General features: G+C 36.8%; 1 protein-coding gene across 7 annotated transcripts in view; it reads left to right on the forward strand.

Moving 5' to 3' along the window:
• Positions 1 to 19,789: 19,789 nt before the first annotated feature.
• CELF2 (CUGBP Elav-like family member 2) overlaps positions 19,790 to 20,671 on the forward strand; it is a 547,347-nt gene continuing 546,465 nt past the window's right edge. For all 7 annotated transcript variants that reach the window (XM_085511895.1, XM_085511900.1, XM_032441981.2 and 4 more), the window contains exon 1: positions 19,790 to 20,084. The gene's annotated coding sequence lies outside the window, so the exon portion shown is untranslated. The remainder of the gene's footprint in view (positions 20,085 to 20,671) is intronic.

Here is a 20,671-nt window from a genome sequence, read left to right on the forward strand (position 1 = left end):
ACCATAGGGTCTTAGAAGCTTATAAGCAGGGTATAATTTATTGCCATTTTGATGAGTTGTAAGACTTCAACTTAAATCAATTATAAATAACTCATTTGAAAAAAGATACAGGTGAAATAACTAATTTGGTATGTTTCTTTTTGTGATCTGAAAATATATGCATGAATGCAAGAAAATGTTAATTGACCTTAACATTTTCTGTGACAAGGCTCTTTGGCAATGTAGTAATGCTTTGCACTTACATAGTATAGTACCTCTTATCTTAATATCTCTAAGAGCTTTACAAAAGTTAATCAAATCTCACACCACTTCTTTGACGTAGGAATATTAAATATTAAATAGGTGATTAAAATGTGGAAATTAGAGACAAAAGACAACATTTTCAAAACTGGGCTCCTAATGTTAAGAATTAGGCCCTATGTCTGCTTATTGTGCTGTTTTATTTTCATTAAAATTACATTTTCCACTGATCCCATGCCTCTAATGACACACAACACACTGAGCTTTGGACCCACAATATCTTTGATATGTCTTTCATAATGCCTGGGAAATCACAGATCAGGTACATTAAATCAATGCACTAAATGATGGTTGGTGGAAAGAGACATCAATTTGTCCTTAACTCTCTTGATTCTGTTAGCTCACCACACAAGAGAATTTACCCTCTTGTGAGGGTAAATTGTACTGAAATATTACCACTGTTTTAGACATTATTGAATATGCTTCTCTCCAACAGCAGCAGAGATAACTAAGAATCTAGCTAACAGAAATGTCTAATTTTTAGACAGTTTTATTTCACTCTAATTTGGGGAAATTCTTCTTGTGTGGACCTGATTAACATAGCAATGCTATAATTCCAGTTTTAAGAAAGCACACTGAATGGGTAATCTAACAGATAACTTAAGTAGAGCTCTTTAAATAGCGTATTTATTTTTCACTTTGAGACTCAAGACATATATTTATGGTTAACATATGTTACAATATGGATAACCATATAAACTTGCTGCCTAACAAAGTTTACAATCACAGATCCTGGAAATGCAAGGTGTTTTCAAGCAATATGTAGCTACATATTTTCAAAGATTAACATGATGAGGCAGTCAGACATGGTACCTAATATTGAAGGTTTTCTTCCTAAGGAAGCAGAGCGGTGTCAATTCAAACAGGTACCTGTACAGGGTGGGCTGTCCCTCTCATTTAATTCATTAGTGACGAAATTAAGAAGGATGCCTTCTTTCCACTACCCAAGTATTCCCCTTAGAATTAATCAGGATTATGAGTGGTGAAAAAATGTGGTAGAACAGTCTTCTAATTCCTGGCTGCCTTCTCAGCTATAGTAAGTAGACACTTGAATTCTAGGTTACAAGTATATTATACCAGGTATTTCCAAAACAGAGAACAGAAAACAGACAACAATTTCATAGGAGAAAATCAAACAAGAAAACAAACAAACAAACCAAAAAGCAATTACAGAAGTTTTTAATGATGTATGGATTTTCACGGGAGGCTATGTACATAAATTCTTGGCAATATTTCCTGGGAAGATTTTTAGCTTGTATACTTTTATCCGCTATATCTTTACTACCTGTCTGTCTTCTTGGTTATAAGTTTCTTTTTCCTTTACGTTAATCTTGAACATAAGTGACTCAGACTAAAGCAAAAGCGAGAAATCCATATCTATACAGCACTAACCAAAAATATAATCATTTGACATCCAATCTCAAAAGCACTTTACAGGAGTAGGCTGCCTATATGTGTTCCATGTAGGGCATCAGTGAAAAAAAAAATGCAAGAAATATAAACATGACTCATCTTCCCTTTCAAGCAATGGAGCTATCTCAGCTTATTTCATTTGAAGGGTCTCTAGACCTACTGTGTGACCTTGTTGTACCTAATGAAGAAATGAAACTATCAGCTTTTAAAAGGTTGCATGTGTTTGTGGGTGAAAGTCACTGAAGTGAAAATCTTTCCAAAGAACCAAATTTTCAAGTTGGTTCTAACTATTGGTTCTAGTTGGTTCCAACTATTTTCAAATTATTTATTAAATTAGCAAAATGAGAGTTCAGAAAATACATTTTGTCTGCCTGACACTCTCAAATCCTTGAACTGGAGGCTCCCTGGTAGAACAGAACTAGCTGCAGGTATTGAAAGTAATTTTGGTTTAGATTACTGTTTTTATAGCATACAATGCAAATTTGTCACCACTAAAGACAATATTTAAGCCCATTTTTTTGTTTAAAATATGTGTATATATTTTTATTCAGCGCATAGACAGCCAATGCTTTTTCTTGGTGTCTCAGGTACACAGTCATGATGACTGCATTCCACATTATTTAGAATTTGACTTTTTTATTTTTTAAATAACAATTTATGTACTTCTGCTCAAGCTAAGGGCCTATCCCTGGAACAGATTAAAGAGAAAAGAGAAAGAGTGAAAGAGTCAAACCAAATGTAGTCTTTTCTCCCCAGGTCACTTTTTCTTTTCTTGTTCTTGCAGTAAGAGTAGAGTTGGAGTATGTTGGCAAACTGAAACTATTGTATTTACCTGTCAGATCTTGAAGGAGATTTTTAAAGTTAGACAGCTTCTCAAATGGATCAAAGCAACTTCTATGCACCACACAAGTATACTCTTAATGTTTACAAAAGATCATTCTCAAATGAAATCTTGAACTTTTTAGAGAAGATCTCATGAAATGCTACCATCTGTACCAGATGCCAGTTAATAATTGCAAACAAACAAACAAACAAAACACGTGCTGGTTTGGTTATTTAGAAAGTTTTGTTTACAGTCTGAGAATGACAAAATCCTGGGTCTTAGTTATGACTTCAGCTAGGTTTTGCATTGTCCATCCTGTTGCCTTACAAGCAAAGTCATTATCTGTGCTGATTATCAGCACCTATCTGCAGTAGCAGGCTCCTCTGCTCTGAGTAGCTCTGATTCTGCTTGACTCCAAAGACCTTCACAATTCATCTATGTGTCCTACTTGTGTGGGCCTGATTAGCATAGCAGCAGAGTGCTTTACAAACCATATCTGTTACCTGAGATACTGCCTTCCTGATACATTCATATATCTTCCAGGGAGTTCTTTTTTTTACCTCTCTTTACAGCTGCTTCCAGTTTCTTTCTGGTCCCATCTAACTTGTGTTTTGCATTGCAGTGTGAGTCTCTCTACAGCTTATATCCTAATTCTCATTTCACTGCTTTTCTGTGTGCATTGTACTTGCTTCACATTTACTTTGAGGAAAGTAACTTTAGATTTCAACAAAAATAAGCTAAGTGAATTTTATGAATATCTTAAATAAGCAACATTTTTCTGCCTTCTGTTCAGCCGTGAGATTTGCACCTCAAATGGGACCAGACCTCAGCTGACACAAATGACCCTACCGACATCAGTGCCGCTTGGTAGACTCATGTCAGCTAAGGAACTGGCTTTCCAAGGTGTGCTGAAGGCCTGTACTTTTACACAGGCTTTAACTTCTCAGATTGTCAGAAAGACACTGAGATTAACCTTCACTGCTGACTTGACATTTAAAGCCTAGTCCCAGGTGATGCTCCTCCCCATCCGAAATGAAGAGCCTACTCAAGTTCCTTCAACCTGAGAAGGGCTGAATAATATCTCCCTCTGTACCTTGAGCTCTGGCTCTTACACAAGACCAGGGATAACTGAGGCAATTGCAGAGCTCATCTATGTCCAGTGGCATCCAGCAAGAGGGATTTGACTTGAACTACAGACTTATACAGCTGGATTTCTCTTCTTTTTCTTTTTACTGATACATAAAAGCCTTTGGCTGATAGTTCTATCTGTACGTATTGATGTGTTTTTAAGTAACTGTAAGGACACTGTAAGCTCAGGGAAAGACTATAAATAGGAACATTTAATTTTTTGCTTTGATCTTAAATGTCCAGCCTTAGAGGGATTTTGTGATCACAGATTGTTTAATTTAGTGACTCAAGTGGAATGACCACTTCTTACACTCCACAGTAATAAAAAAAAAATATGGATTATTTTCTCTAATATTTTTCCTCATGCCATTTTTAATGTCTATGTTACATATCCTTTTTTAATGTTCAATACATCCCCTCTGATGGTTTTAGAGTTTAGACATGGAGTGGTACATTGCAGAAACTTGGAACCAAATGAATAGGAGCCTTATTTTTTTTACTGCTTGCTCGTCTCTACTTGCAGTAATAGAGAGAGGACAGTAAACTTCATCAATAGAAATAGCAGTTTTAGGCAACCATCCCATACAATCCCATTCATAAATCTATTAAAATCTGTTATAAACCAGCTAAGTTCCTTTTCCTAACTCCTGTTATTTGAGACACTGTACCAAGCTCCTCTTGTCATAATCTTGCATTTTATTCTAGTCTAAATGCACTTGTTTCTATATCACATACATTCAGAGTTTGTAGTGTCCAGTATTGGAAAGTAACAAATATATATTGATCTGCTTTGTAAAGTTCGTAACTAAAAGACAAAAACCAAAGGATGGGTGTGCTGTGTGCATTAAAAGCATGAAAGGAAATACATAGCATGATGGTTGAAGAGAGCCTAAACTCATATCAACTGCAGAGATAAATTTGCTGAAGTATGTGGCAATAATCTACACAATTATCTAATGCAATAATGTACTGTGCAATTTCTTTAATTTTTAAAATTTTAAATTTTAAATAGCATGCTCTGAAAATTTCTCATTTAGCCTTCTCAAACATCTGTACAATACTATTAACAGTTTCCTAAATTCCAGTAAAGCCCTACATTGCTCTTTCTGAAGCACACCTTAGTCAGGTAAAATTCCCTACTGATGCATGAAAAGATACAGTTTAAACATTACCATTTAATTTAATCACATTTCAATTAATTCTGTCACATATTTCATGTCATATGAGCTTTCTTCTTACCCCTTAACATGTTCTGTCAAAGATTACAGTTGTTTTATTTTTGTTACAGTGCTATTATGCTTTCAGTAATAGCAACAGATACATTAAATAAATCTAGAAAATGCAGCATATGTGGGCACCCATCATCACTTGTAAAATATAGTTGTCATGTAAAAGAAACAATCCTAAAATACTTGGAGAGTCAACAAGCAACCTTGTACTGGGTTTCCTGGGTTTCGCTTTTAGTTATAAGCTTAGGGAAGGAAGTTGAGTCTCATAAGTGGGGTGCTAGGCAGGGAACTGAATTGCTTGTTATAATCCTTGCTCTTCTGCTGGCTTGGAAGATAGTATTGTGCTTTCATTTGTGAATTTATGCTGAGATCTTTCCTTGTTGAATGTGTGGGGCATCACCTTTGACAAGAGTCTTTCAGTATAATACTGATATGGACAGTGATGTTTAACACTAAAAAATGTTTTTCACATTCTTGACAAAAAAAAAAAAAAAAAAGGCACTATAGTCAGCAGTATGCAGCCAGTAACACACAGCATAAAAGTAGGTTGATACTTAGATGAAATGCAATGGACTGTCAAGTATTTCCAAAGTCCTCAGTGTTTATTTTCTGCCAATGAATTTCATATGCCATGAGGTCTTTGCTAAACTCAGCTCAGATTCACATACTAGGTAGCTTTATTGCTGATCACACTAGAAATAGACCAATGCTTTTAAACATCTTGCACCAAATGGGCAATAACAGAATAAATCACTGGATATGAAAGCCTCTTGGCTTTAGCATGAAGTTGGATTGAAGCTCAGCACTGGTTCTCTATGAGCATCATTAACCTTTCCTTCTGTTGCTGAAATTCTGAGTCTGTGGTAGAATGTTTCAGCCTTGTTTGAATTTGCAGACTCTGAGCGAGTACTTTGCAAATGCCATAAATTACTTTACTTAAAATGGCTGAGATCCTTATAATGTAATGAGGTTTGCCTAGAAAACATTAATGGTGAGTCCAAAGATTTAGATCAAGGCTTAGCTCCTTTTAGGGTAGGGTAAAGAAGGTTGTTTAATGTCTCCTAATATGTCTGTAGAACTTAGCAGGGGAAAAAGATCAAGGAAATAATCTTCTTTTCCTCTCTCTTATTTGTCTCCCTCATGTTAACGAAATAGGCCGTGCAGCTGAAGAAGGAAGTAGCACAATGCTACAGGGACCAGAACTGATATCATAAGAGCAATTAGTAATAATTTCCTTTGAACAGAATTATACACAGCTATGACTTTCCAAATACACAACTGAATATACAAACTGAAAGATCACTTCTTGGAAAGCTTAGATGTAGATTTCAGTTACTCATTTCAAGCACTGATCTTCTTTTAGTACTTTTACACTTATTTTTCCTCATACTGCTGTCTACCTCCAGCCAAACATATCAGCAGCTGTCCTTGTAGAAATAGATAGATGGCACTTGACACATGGAGAAACCAACAGGTATCCAAGGAAATAATTATAAGAGTCTTTTGATTTGTGTGATTCCACCTACATTCCAGTCCAGAGGTAGGTGGCTATACTGTGTAGAAATACCCAAATTAACATCAGTCTAGCTGTGTCTCCATGGTAGCAAGGACTTCGTGATGTACAGTCATGGAAGACGAGGGGTGTGCAGGAAAAGTTGAGCCTCCTAAGTTTCACAGCTAATACATTAAAGCTCACCTGGATATGTCTACACAAGGCACATATCAGGACCACAAGATTTTTGAGTGTGTTTTTTTTAATGTTGAACACTGTTGAGAGATGTCTATGTTGCTTTTTGAGTTGATGATTCAAATCTTTACAGCTTGTAGATGGAATAAAAGTTGGAAGTGCTGACTCACTGGGGGAAAACCTTAAGAGCTCTTACTGGTTCTGACTTTCAGAGAACTCTGTGGAGACACAGACTTCTGTAGCCTTCATTAAGGTACCTAATTTAAGAAGAATTTCACAGAATGGCCTGGGTTGAAAAGGACCTCAAAGATCATCTCATTTCAACACCTCTGCAATGTGCAGTATTGACAACCACCAGACCAGGTTTCCCAGAGCCACATCCAGCCTGGCCTTGAATGCATCCAGGGATGGGGCATCCACAACCTCCTTGGGCAACCTTTTCCAGTGCATCACCACCCTCTGAGTGAAAAACTTCCTCATAATATCTAACCTAAGACTTACTTGTCTCAGTTCATTCAGATCATTCCCCCTTGTGCTATCACGATCCACCCTTGTAAACAGTGGTTAAATCAAGTTTAACACTCAGTATTTTCTTGTGAATTGGTCAGATCAATGTCCAGGTTCTAATCATTGCTTTTTAAAGTTACTATGTCTTCAAAGTCATTGCATGGCAAGACGTATCTAAATCCAAGTCGGAGGGTTTACTTTTCAGCCATATTACATTAAAACACTGATGTTGCAGGACTTAGAAACATGAAATTTTATTTTATCATATCGTAAATTTTCTCCATGCTGCTTATCATCAAACACTGATATATTTCATTGTATGCCATGCTTTTTCTCTCTTCTCAGTCAGGATTAATTCATATCCAGTTCTCTAAATAGCTGCAACCTGACTAGCAAGGGTAAGATTCGCTCTCAGAAAACTTACCGGGCTGAGGATAATATAGGTATTTCACATGTCACTGTCTTATCCTTATCACAGAGATCTATATAAACGAGTTTCTGGCATTCCCGTACTTATCTGTTTTGCAGCATTATAGATTTGTAAGATTACATTTTCTGTGGGCTCTTAGATTCCCTCTTGAATATAGATATTCAGCATTGTTTTCATCACACTTGGACTTCCTTCCACTTTAGTAGCAGCATGATGTCAGTCACATTTAAATCAGATGAAAACCTGAATTTTTCGTATTAATTAAATTTCAATGGATTCTTTATAAAGAATAGATGAAAGGAGCAGCAGTGACAGGGGAGTCATGTAGGCCGGATTTTCTGCAGATTAACTAAAGCTGGTATGAACTTCCTCCCTGGCTTTCTGGAATGTTTCCTGATATTTTGAAGAGATTGACAAATGAGGTTTTGCATAATAGCAGAGGAGCACATTTCCAAAATGTAAAGAAGATAAAGAAAGAAAGAAAAATTAAAATAATTAAGCAAGTAAACAAAAGAAATAGGACTGATTCTCCACATTTTTTTTATTGAAATGCTGTTAAATGCACAGAAAGCAAACTCATCTCCCTTTCTATTTCTCTAATCATATGGGATTATAACAGTGAATTTGACTTTAGTGTGTTTAGGTGTAGTGTCCTGGAAAAATCACTAGCAGAATCCCTTAGAACTGTCAGCTTTTGGAGGGTGCTCATGACTGTGATTTACAAAGGAAACACCCCACCTGGTTGCCCACACTCATCCCTTAATCAGCTCTCCAGAGGACAGCAGCTCATGACACTGATGGCATTTGGTCACCTAGAAGACTAGGAGCTACTATAAGCTACTTTACTTTAGCAGTAAGGACAGTTTCCTCACCTATCCAGTGTTAGTCTGAAGCCTGGAACAATGGACACTCAAGGCTAGGTTACTATGGTTCACTCTGGACTTTGCAGATCTATTAAATTGAGTCATGGGGCACTTAGTGGACTGGGCTGGGACACCTTTAGAAGAAACCTTACCTATCACAGCCTCTACAGAATTCCCCAGAATAAGAATTTCAGGACTATACTAATACTGAATCCCACCAAAGAAGGCCACATTACTACCTTGTTCCATCTAAAAAAGTAAATCAAGAATGAGATCTACTTCATGTCCAAAATGGTCACTGAGAGGAGCAATGTCAGGCAACCAAATTTTGCCCTTTCAAAGAAGTGAGAATGGCAAAGACAGACAAAGAGCCAACCTAACTGAAGTCCCCTAGAGACTCTATTTCTTTAGAGGTACAGATTTCTGATATACATTCTAGCATGACAATTTTTAGCATATTAAGAAGTAACCCAGACTGCTAGGCAAAAAATCAACAAGGCAGTGATGTTTCTAAGTAGATTAATTTCTTCCTCCATCTCTGCCAGAGCTACATTAACTTTACCTTGCTATAGACAACAAAGCTAGGCTGAAAACACTGCTGCAGTGATTCTTCACTAGTATTTCTGCAAAGCAACTGCTGAAATAGCATCCACTAGATCATAGTTTTAGCATTTACTATCACCTTTTCCCTACAGCTGTCCATGCAACAAGGTTTAGCTGGTGTAAAATTATGGAAAGCATGAAAAGATATTCTCAACAGGCAGCTCACATCATGCTCCTACATTTGGCTGTCCCTTGTTCCCAGCCAAATCCTTCCAAATTGCCTTTTAGGTCTAGCATCTATTTTGAGGAGGTAACTTGTCATTTCACAGACTTTACATCTAAAAGGGTTAAGATAGGCTAGGCCAGGGTATAGACTGAGGTTAACCTATGGGTCTGATCTAGCTCTTTATGTAAAACAGCTTGCCCAGGATCCTCTCAGGCATCAGAGGAAAGTATATGCAACATCAGTCATGGTGTGTGGGCAAAATAACACTTCCCAAAATTGAAGAGTCGGCTCACTTTGAGGATATGCAGATCCACAAAGGCATATAACTGCTGTACAAAGTTTTAGAAAGTGTTGGAAAGACACATCAGACTCAAGCAATACTTCTCTCATGTATGTGCTCTTCAAAATTGCCTGAAAAGACTCATTAGAGTGCACTGTAAGCATCAGGCAATCACTACATGCTTCTCTCATTCTTTGTACAGTGCAATTATGACATTGCCATGTGCATTCTAAGGAAAATACAGCATGGACTATTGGGAATTTACTTATTCTGTGTCTTGGAGGAAGGTTTGGATCCACAAGAACCATTCAAGTAACAAACTTCAAATTCAAGGTACAGGTCCAGGAGCTCCAGTAACTCTTTCTATAGCACAAAAATTCAAATCTCCTTCAGCTACATGGTAAACACTGACTATTTATATGTTACTATCTACTAAAATTATACTTGAAGATTATATAAGTAAGCATTAGTGTCACACATTTCAAAATAATTTGGGAAGAATGTTCATTTTCTATCCAGAAAGAGAATTCCTGCAGAGATGCATTTTAATAGACATAGCAAGTTATCTACTATTCTATTAGAGTTTTGGTGGTTTTAGTTTTACCTGTCAATGTTTATAGTAGGTATTCTAAGTCTGGAGAAACTGATTCATATTGTCACTCACACTGAAAACTATCTAGAGGCTTCTAATAATGGGTAATGAAAAATAGATTTGAAAGTTGCTAGGAGGTACCTAGCAGGAACTGCAGTAGTCGGGTCAGGCCTTAATGTCTTCATTTTGGTGCAGGGGAAAAGAGTAAACAGAATACTAATGGAAGTTGCAGATGGTACTAAAATCAGCCAGGGTTATCACCCCTGTGAAATAATGCAAATAATCTGAATAGGTTTGGAATATGGGCTTAAAGTAAAATTATGTTTAACCTGGAAAATAACAAGATAACCTCACTAGAGAAAAAATAATGTTGCATAGCAAAGAGGAGAAGGGAAAAACGAGCTTGAAATGCAGGGTTATTGAAAGAGATCTAGGGTGAAAGAAAACTTAGAGATAAATTTGCAGAGTGAAGCAGCTAAAAAAAACCAACAAAAAACAAAAAAAAACCTGTCAAGTTAAAGACTTAGGCAAAAATCACATCATCAAACAAGATGAAACATTCTAGTTGTGCACATGGATATATCTGGCAAACAATCTGTAAATGAAAGCATCTCAGTAACAGAGTGTAAGGTACAAAGTGTGATTTTTTCTTTTTTCTCCCCTTTGGGAATAATAGTTTTAGAAGGACACAATAAAGAAGTTCTTGAATAAGTAATGTGAAAGTGAGCACATCCCTCCAGAAATAAATATTTTCCCATTCTGCTGATATCTTCATTGTAATTGGACATAGAGAATTAGATGAAATTAAAGACATCAAAATCAAGATCTAGTAGCCAGAGGAACAGCTAAGTATAGAGAAATTATAGCACTCCAGGCATCTGAAGGAAGGCACAGGCAATTTTAGAACTGTGCAATAACAAACTTTGATAAAATTGGAAAGTAAATTAGATAACACAGAAGATCTTTCCCACTTGTAACCTGTTCTGTTTCCTACAGCTTCTGATAAAATGTAATTTCTGGAAAAGCATATCAAAAACTCGTTGGTTCTCCTGGTGACACCTGCTTCAGTGTTTTCAAGTAGGGTAGGGATTGTTTTTATTATCTCTTAGGAAAAGGTTCTCACCAAAGGGCAGTGGACATGGAACAGGCTCCCCAGGGCACTGGGCATGGTCCTGAGTTGCCAGAGCTCATGAGGCATTTGGACACCACTCTCAAAAATATGTTTTGTTTTTCATACAGTCCTGTGTAGAGCCAGAACTCATCAGTCCTGGAATGTCCCCTCCCAGTTAGGATATTCTATGATTCTACAATTATATTTGATAGTTTGGTTTGGTTTATTTGGTTTTTTTTTGTTTGCTTTTGTTTTTGTTTGTTTGTTTGTTTGTTTGTTTTTGTTTTTGTTTTGTAATTGTTCACAGAATCACAGAATGTTGGGGTTGGAAGGGACCTCCAGAGATCATTGAGTCCAACCCTCCTGCCAAAGCAGGTTCCCTACACCAGGTCGCACAGGTAGGCGTCCAGGCAGGTCTTCAATATCTCCAGAGAAGGAGACTCCACAGCTCCCCTGGGAAGCATGTCCAAGTGCTCTGTTACCCTCACCATAAAGAAGTTTTTGTGCACATTCATGCGGAACTTCTGATGTTCCAGTTTCTGGCCGTTGTTGGTTTGTCTGTTTCTGTTTGTCTGTTTTGCCTTATTTGACTAGTCTAATTAATAGGACATGTGGCAGAAAGAGCAGATCAGCCCTAGCATTGGGTAATTCCTGCTCCATCTAGTCCACACTGGAAATAAAACTGTAGTAGTATTTCCTGTGACTGTATTCTTCACTTGGAGATATGTTCTTCCTGTCCCTGACTTGCTCTGTATCTGTGGTGATATCTTATGCAGTTTCCTTACTTACTGACAACATGCAGTGCAGATTTTCACAACTAGCTATGAAGATAGAGTTTCTTGTATCAGTGAGATATATCATGAAATATTATATCTGTATATATGACATTTTATTAAAAAGTAACTGTATTTTGCTCAATTAAACTACTGACATCTGTTTCCAAGAGCTTCATTCTGAACTGAAAGACTTTTGATTAAATACATTTGAGTCCTGAAGTCTTCCTCAACCAAAAGCAGTTTTCAGATCAATCTGCTTTACATGGCAATTTAAAGCAAATTCATAAATTTGCACTGGAAACCTAAACAATACACTGTGAAGAAATATTGCAGGAATACCTGGGAATGTCTGTGCTTAAGTTCATTGATTTTTTTTCTTCAAGGAAAACTATCATTTAACATCTTACTAAAGGAGTAGTCTGACATTGCAATGCAGGCATGAGGCAGGCTGGGTGCTGATTAACACACTTGTCCTCAGGAAAATCTAGTCCTGCTCTTATCTCATTAGACAACAAAGGGATCTAGGAAGAGAGTTTGGCCGAAATCCTGGGAGTATTAAAGATAAATTTTGTTCAGACAGACAGTCATGTTTTGGCACATATTTTGACCCCTGGGCATCTCTCCAGTACTGTACAGGAGACCATCACAATACTACTGGAGGACAATTCTTCAAGCAACCAACATACAGCCATTCTGGCTTTGGGAATGTGCCTGTAGCATAGGATTTTTGCAAGGCAGAGATGCACTGCAGCCTGTTAAGTGACAGCTAGGGAGCACTGATACATAAGTGCCTGGCAACTGTTCTGATTTATTGCAGTAGCTGTTATGGCCCTCTGTGAAGCCTAAAATAATCTATGAGCATTTCACATTTTAATAGTATTCATGTTGAGGGCCTCTGTTTGAATGCAGCTATATGATAACATATGCCCCAATTGGATCTGCCCTTAGTGTACAAGATGACACAATTTGTACATAGTTAGCCATGAGGGAGATGGAGATTATCCATTTCCAGTTCAAGAAATGTCTGGTCTCCCAGCCCTTCATATATTAAAATAAATAAATAAATAAATAAATAAAACAGAAGCATTTTCCTTCTTAAGAGCATTTACAGCCTCAGAACTCAACAGATGGGATGTTCTTGACCTTCAAGGCAAATCTCTGCTGTCAGAAGAGAAACACAAAGGAAAAACGTAACTAACAGGCTCAGAAACTAGCTAAGAATTGAAAGGGATTTGACTGGCTATTACATACATTTCATTCATGATTATTATCTCAGAATTTTTAGTAACACCGAGGACCTCAAGCAAGGGATACAATTAGGAGTGCACTCAGTTCCTAGAGAAGTAAAATTGTCCATCACCATTTACAGAAGCTGAGTGCCAAAAATGTTAGAATCAAAGAATGAATCACAGAATTATAGAACAGTTTGGGCTGGAAGGACCTTAAAGGTCATCCAGTTTGAACTCCCTGCCATGAGCAGGGTTGCCACCTACTAGATCAGGCTGCCCAGAGCCACATCCAATGTAGTTCTGGATGCTTCCGGGAATAAGGCACCTCACTCACTTTGAGCAGCCTGTGTCAGTGCCTCACCACCCTCTAAGTAAGAAATTTCTTCCTAACATCTGACCTGAGAATCCTCTCACTTAGTTTAAAATTGTTCTCCATTGTCCTATCACTGTAAGACTGTGGAAAATGTCTGTCTCCAGCTTGTTTATAAACTCTCTTTAAGTACTGAAAAGCTGCATAGAGGTCTCTCTGGAGATTCTTCTTCTTCAGGTTGAACAACTCCTGGTACCTCAGCCTTTCTTTGTAGGAGAGGTGCTGCAACCCTCTTTCTTCAGGGTTGGAGAGATGGCACTCTTGACCCACTCTAACAGCTCCATGATTTCCTTGCCTGGGATGATCTGTAAGGCCCAAATAGTAGGGCAGAGTAGAGGAGGAAAATCACCTCTCTCACTCTTCTGGACAAATTTCAATTCTCTTTTAGAAACCTGGAAAAAACAAAACAGTTCTCCTGAAAGAAAATACTATTGTAATCTTAAGATGCTTTTCCCCCAGCCTGGTTCTCAGCAAAGACTGGGTTGATTTGCCTGAAGTTTTCCAACAATCAGCTGCACACCTTTAGCCAAGAAAATCCCAAAATACACTGTGGTAAAAAGCCTAAGCAACTGAAAATTGGCTTTTGTAAAGGGAAGAAATGGGAAACTTTGGTAAATTCCTAATCCTGCTTATATTACTTTTTTAACTGGTCTGCTATTGCTTGATCCTCTGATGATTACAAAAGATAAAGAAGATTTTACAGACAGGCTCAAAAATGCCAATTTGTGGCTTTGTCTATGTATATTCATACTTCTTACCTGCTAAGTTTCTAACTAGAAAGCAATGAAGGTGCTACTGGTTCAGGAGCTGCCAACTCACGCTTTCTGAACTTATCATGCTGGATCCCTCCCATACCCACACAGTAAGCTGTGAACACATAATTCAGATGTCAGGGTCAGTAGATACACAAATGCCTTCTTACCATGGAACCCACAGAGCACACTCCTATGGTGTGTCAGGATTTACTGAACACATTTAGGGAAGCTGCCAAAGTGTTTGGAGTGCTTTGGCAGCAGAAGAAACAGCTGGTCCCATCAAAGTGATCATATTCTTGGGCACTAATTTAGAGTCTGAGAGGATGGAGTGATGCTCGCCAGGGGATAAGCTTCATAATCCTAAAGGGTTCATGACTCAGAAATCATAGACTTGTAAAGGTGTGGTTAAAGCAGTTGCAACTGCTTTATGAAAAAAATCCTTGAAGAAAAGGATACTTCAGTAGTGTATAGTCTCCAAATTGACCAATCTTCTGAATGGCAGAAGCTATAGATGGACTGAATTGTAAGTCATCAAACTCTGAGAAGTGGGAGCTGTTTTATGGAGTATCAGCATAACAGTAAATAATAAGTCAGTGTTAGTGAAAGAATGAATTATTCATCACTATGAGAATATGCCTGAATATGCCTGGAAGGTTTGCTTTGGAGGAGCACATGCTGTAGTTATGTGGAGAAGTGTATCAGAAAAAAAAAAACATATGTCTTCAGATTAGATAAGAAATTACTCTCCGTGAGGGTGGTGAGGTATTGGAATGGGTTGCTCGAAGAAGTTGTGGATGTCCAATCCCTGGTAGCATTCAAAGATAGATTATTTGGTAGGTTGAACAGGGCTTTGGGCAACCTGCTGTAGTGGGAGGTGTCCTTGCCCGTGGTTGGGGTGGTGGAACCAAATGATCTTTAGGGTCCTTTCCAATTCAGTCAAGCTATAGTCCTATGATTTTTGGTAGCCTGCATTAAATTGTATAAAGAACAATTACTGTCTGATTATGGCATTTCCTAAACACAAAATCAATACTTCCTGTGAGGTTTTGGTGTTGAGCTCATAATGGCCATCAGACACTTTTTTATTCTTCCAATCAATATCAGTGAGAAATGTCTAAATACTTTCTAAGACAATTTATAAGCACCTTTCTGATTACAAGAAAATTTAACAGGAGTCAAGTTTTGGCTGCTCTGATTATCTTTTTCACTTATTGTGTTTAACACTAGTATAGAAGACATCTTCCAGCTCAGAGCCAAGGCTACTATCGCACAATCACAAAAACATTGAGTAATTTACTCTCTCTGCTTAACTATTTCCAGATTTAGCACAAGGAGTTTTTCACCAAATAATCAATTAACTGTCCACTGAATGTAAACAAACAGCAAAGCATGCCCCAAAATGCTTAATGGACAGAGATGGCACTCTCATCTTCCACATTGTTTTTCCTGTGAAAAAAGAGATAACTTGGATACACCATCTCTCTCTCTTTCTTATCTTATTGTTTTATTTCTACCCCACAAACTGTCTTAAGGCATAAAGGTTAACACACAAAAATGGCTTAATTTATCAAAGCACTGAATTCTGAAGAGATATTTTTTATGTTAGCCTCCTTTGATTGTAAGGACACAGGAGGATGTACAGAGAACAAGGCAACATAGGTATGAAAAATGAATTCAACCATAGGCAAGGTAACTCGAAGGATTAGGATATATAAATGTTATTTACCAAATCACATAAATTACATAGATTTTTCTTTCTCAATAACAGATTTTGGTAAACAAAACCAGTTATAAAATGATGCTCTTTTAAAAGAAATGTAGAAATGTGGTGGTTTTGGTTTTTTTTTTGTTTTTGTTTTTTTTTTCCTGCTTGGAAAATAAAAAATAAAGCCATGGTTATTATTCACAAGGCAATCAGAAGTTTACAGTCTTACTTTTTACTTCACCAAACCATTTATTTTAGAGGGACTTTGAAGGGGAAAGCTGAGGTCTTCTGCTGTTCTGTTATTAATCTTTTTTGTTATTTCCCCATCATACAGTAATTTAACATATATAGGTCAGCGTATCAAATGTAGAAAGCCTCCAACACAACACTTCAGAAATAATGCACCAGATTCAAAGACTGTACATAATGGTTCATAAAGAAGTTCACTTAACAGCAGGTGCTGTACAAAAAAAAACCAAAAACCAAAAATAACAAAAACAAAAAACAAAACAACAACAACAACAAAAACCCACCAACAACAAAAAAGCTCTCTTTAAAAGTGCTTTTAATTACTGTATATCTTTGTTTAGAAGACACCTTCAACACCTTTTCCTTGTGAGCTGCAGGGAAAGCAATTAGCTGTATGAGAAAGCCACTCGATTTAAAGCTGCAGGAGGAAGCAATTAGTGTAACAGAAGTCTTAACTTGTACACAAGGTAATACGGTACACGAAGTCGCTGGATGCTGAGTATTACTTTGACATAATAAATACAGATTTTAATACTTAAAATGTGGGAATGCAGAAAGGTGAGAGTTGCAAATAAGACCAGAAACATACATACAGTCTTATTTGCTGTTTTTTGTGTTTATAAGTCTTGATTTTAACATTGGACTACATCCCTTTACTCAGCCATTTTCCATTTTACAGTACAGCAGGGTCTGCTTAGACATAGTGCAAAAAGATTGTGAATGTTTGTGAATCTGGGTTTGCTTGGGATGCTTTTTTGTTTCTATGGGTTTTTTTTGTTTTTTTAAAGGAATAGCAGTTTCTGAAATGATTTGTTTTTAGGACCCAATCCTTGAGCATCAGTGACAATAAAACTTGTGAAAAATCCCATTCAGTATGAATTCCATTGAATATAAGGGCAAAAATATTACTAAAATGAGATCAGAGAACATTTTGCTTGGTGGTATTTCATAATGGATGCACAGGTTAATTAGAACTTTTATGTTGTATTATGTGGTAGTAAACCTCAATTAATTACCACATCTTTAACAAATTCATTAAGAACTGATTATAAAAACACAAAGGAAGTGTTGATCATAGTATCTGAATTGGTTAATTTGTAAAGTTTGAAACCTATGACATTTAATAAAAATTAAATTTTAACAGAGACATGGGATGGTTAATAGTAACATACAGCATTATTAAATTCGAAAATGAATGAAGCTTCCAATGATACCAACCATACACTTCTAAACAACTTAATGTTAGCCTCTGTGTTTTCTCATGACGTACATTATAGGATAAACGACTGATATTTACAGTTTACTTTTCTACTACTTTTATTTAAAGTTAACAGTACAAGTGAGATGATTTCTATAAATGTTTGATTTTATGAGCTCTTGTGCACTTTTCTCAACCAATTAGTCAAATTGCATTCTTGACTCCATCTCTTCGCTAAATCTAGGTTTGTGGGGTTTTTTTTTCTTCAGATTTTGTTATTTAGTGCACTACCCTAGTCCATTAAAGGCAAAATTCAATTATTTGTCTTTTGAAGCTCTAAGTGCCTTGTTTAAAATGCCAAGTGCATTAAAAACAGGCCACCCTTGACTTTTGCGGGGAGATATAGAAGAATAATAAGTTAGTTGGATATAACAGTATTTTGAAATGGACTATGTGTATGCATATGCACATGAGTATGTGCATGAAAATACCAAAATAGAGATGAAATGCTTTCAAGTCATCAAGAACACGTTTTTGTTTATTTGTTTGTTTGGTCCTGTTTTCCATTCTTTCTCTTAACAAGGAGAGAAGGAGAAAAGGACAGGGGGGCAGAGAACAATGAACTTGGAGAAAAGGCTATACTGAATCATTTTTAAAGCTAAAAAATAAGTATTCATAGCCACAGATGCTTAAACAAGCACAACATTCTAGTGGAAAAAAATGCAGCATTTTTCTAAGAACGTGGGGAATCTGCCATTGTACCTCTTCCAAATTCTGTTCACTGTTCTTATCTATTCATATTTCCATTTTGAAGACAACTCTCCATGCTGCCTTTTGCCTCCATACTGAGAATGAACACACAGGGGATAACAAAAATTCTTGTCTACAGCATGAGACTGCTAAGAGAGCTTAGTGACTGCAAAGAAATGGAACTTGGGTATGTCAGTTTTATCCTCATCTCTGGAATGGTGAGAGATTTCTAGCCTCTGTAGAAAAGGTTTGGTATGGTAACCTGTTGAAGGACTCTGGGGGTTATAGAAGTGAAGCAACTTGAAAGCTGAATGTGGTAATTTAATAGGGTAATCATCAGTTAATGAATACAAGTCTTATGATGGCTATAAGACAGACCCTATGCACTGAGCTCTGTTACATAGCTCTTTACAGAAGGAGTCATCCAATTGGAGCTACTTTGATGAGTAAAGGCTGAGGAACATGTGAAGCAATAGTAACAATATTTTTTGTGAAGTTTAAAAAGATCTATTTGGAAGACAGTTTTTCATGTCAGACATGTTCTTTCTGTGTAAATGGCAAACTTTGAGTAAAACAGAGATTAATTTAATTAAGTTTAAACATTTCAGCTTTTTATTTTATGGCTACACACATAAGTGGAGCAATCACTGAATAAAAATGTTGCATATTTACTGTTGCATGATCCAAGCAATTACTACTAAAGTATTAAGGAAAAGCATCATTTCACTCTCTTAATTTTATTTTATAATTAGGTGGGAACCATATTTTGGTGAATACAATTACAGTTAGAAGTTATAGATTATGTTTCTCTTTGTTGTGGAAGGATGATTTTAGCCTTGTTGCTAAAAGCCTGTTAGCAACAATTAAATTTTCAATAAAAGTGCATTTATAGTTTTTGTACTTGATTTTCATGTTGGTTTCCATCAAATGTTTCACACTCTTATAATGTAAGCAGACTGCTAATAGCCAATAACACAGACATTCAGAGTGATTTTAAACATCTGTTTAAAGACAGAGCTTTTTATGTGCTTTTGATTTCAGTTTGTTCATTTCACATAAGCATTGTGCAAGTTGTTCATGCCTCTGACTTCTGTTACTTTGTGTTCTTAAAATACGATTTTAAAGTATAGAGGGAAAACCTAAAAGCATACACACACACAAACACACACACACAATTTAGCAACTTTTTTGTGTGCCAGAGTTTTAGCCTGCTGAAAGCCTTTCCTGACTTCCTATTCAAACATTTTTTGCACACAGTATTATACAAAGGGCTGAAAGCAGTCTGCTAAATGCAACGTGGCAAACGCCTGTATGTATTCTACATATATCGTACTACTAAAATCAATCTGTTGAGGTTAGTTTCCATTTCAAGGAGAGTAGAGAATCACAACCACCAGCTCCTATCATGTGCTGCATCGTATCAATTAAAATTAAATTAAATTAAATTTCATGCAAAGAACACAACTTAAAAAAATCCCAGCAAATAACAACAGAACCTTTCCACTAATGATTTTCAGTCATCGGAAGTAGAGAGAGACTCAGACAGCAGACAGCATGGTCCCAGCATGCTTTTTGCCTTTTTTTTTGTTTGCACAGTAGCTGTCAGTTGCAGCCCTGCAGGTAGTAGAACCCAGTGGGAAGAGGGGCGGGACAGAGCGATGCTGCCTGAACTGACAGCAAATTTAAATTACTGAGCTTTCTTTTTCTATTATTTTTTTCTTTCTTTGCGTGATTTTTTTTCCTCTTCTTCTATTTTTCTACTCTGCGACAAACTGAAAAGATTCTAGCACACGCTAATTTAACAACACTGCTTCTTCGTCTTCTTTTTTTTTTTCTTCCCCTCTTCTGCTTTCAGGATAATTAAAAGAGAATCCTGTAAAGGCAACATTCCTTCAAGCAAGTTGGTGCTGTAACGTTCTGGTAAGACAAATTTAATTTTTTTGTTCCCTTTCTCATCTTTTCTATTCCTTTTTTGGAGCTGAAAGCTTTTGTATATCTAACGCAGTCATAAGTGTAGTTCCCCTGCTGTGGAAGGTTAGGATGTAATGAAAAGGTGCAACTGCTTGATATGTGACCTTCTCCTATTACTTAAAATGGATAATAACAGCTTTCATGTCTGTCCTCATGATGCTTTTCTCTCTGAGAACTGACTATTTGCTCAACAGAAGCGGTGCTGTGATTGTCGCACTATGACAATGAGGACTTGATTGTTTTTTGGGTGCTGTTCCATGTTCCTATCAGAAAAGATATTTGAGTTGGGTGTTTTGTGTGTGTGATTATTTTCCAAATGCTGCCTTTAGCACTGATACGATGGGGGTGGAGACGGGGGTGGAGGAGATGATCTTGGGCATCATTCTGCCTGTTCAGCTGTTTACTCAGTAGGGAAGAGCAACACTGAAACTTTTCAAAAATAAATAAATATTTTTTGGTTTGCATCAAGTGGGATCAGTGTCTCCAGGATTTATTTTATACTGGGTAAAGTTCTTGCTATCCCTTGCATTGTTCTT

The sequence above is a fragment of the Coturnix japonica genome, chromosome 1 (genome assembly GCF_054131305.1).
Source record: "Coturnix japonica strain WE chromosome 1, WE-NBRP24, whole genome shotgun sequence".
Classification (NCBI taxonomy): domain Eukaryota; kingdom Metazoa; phylum Chordata; class Aves; order Galliformes; family Phasianidae; genus Coturnix; species Coturnix japonica.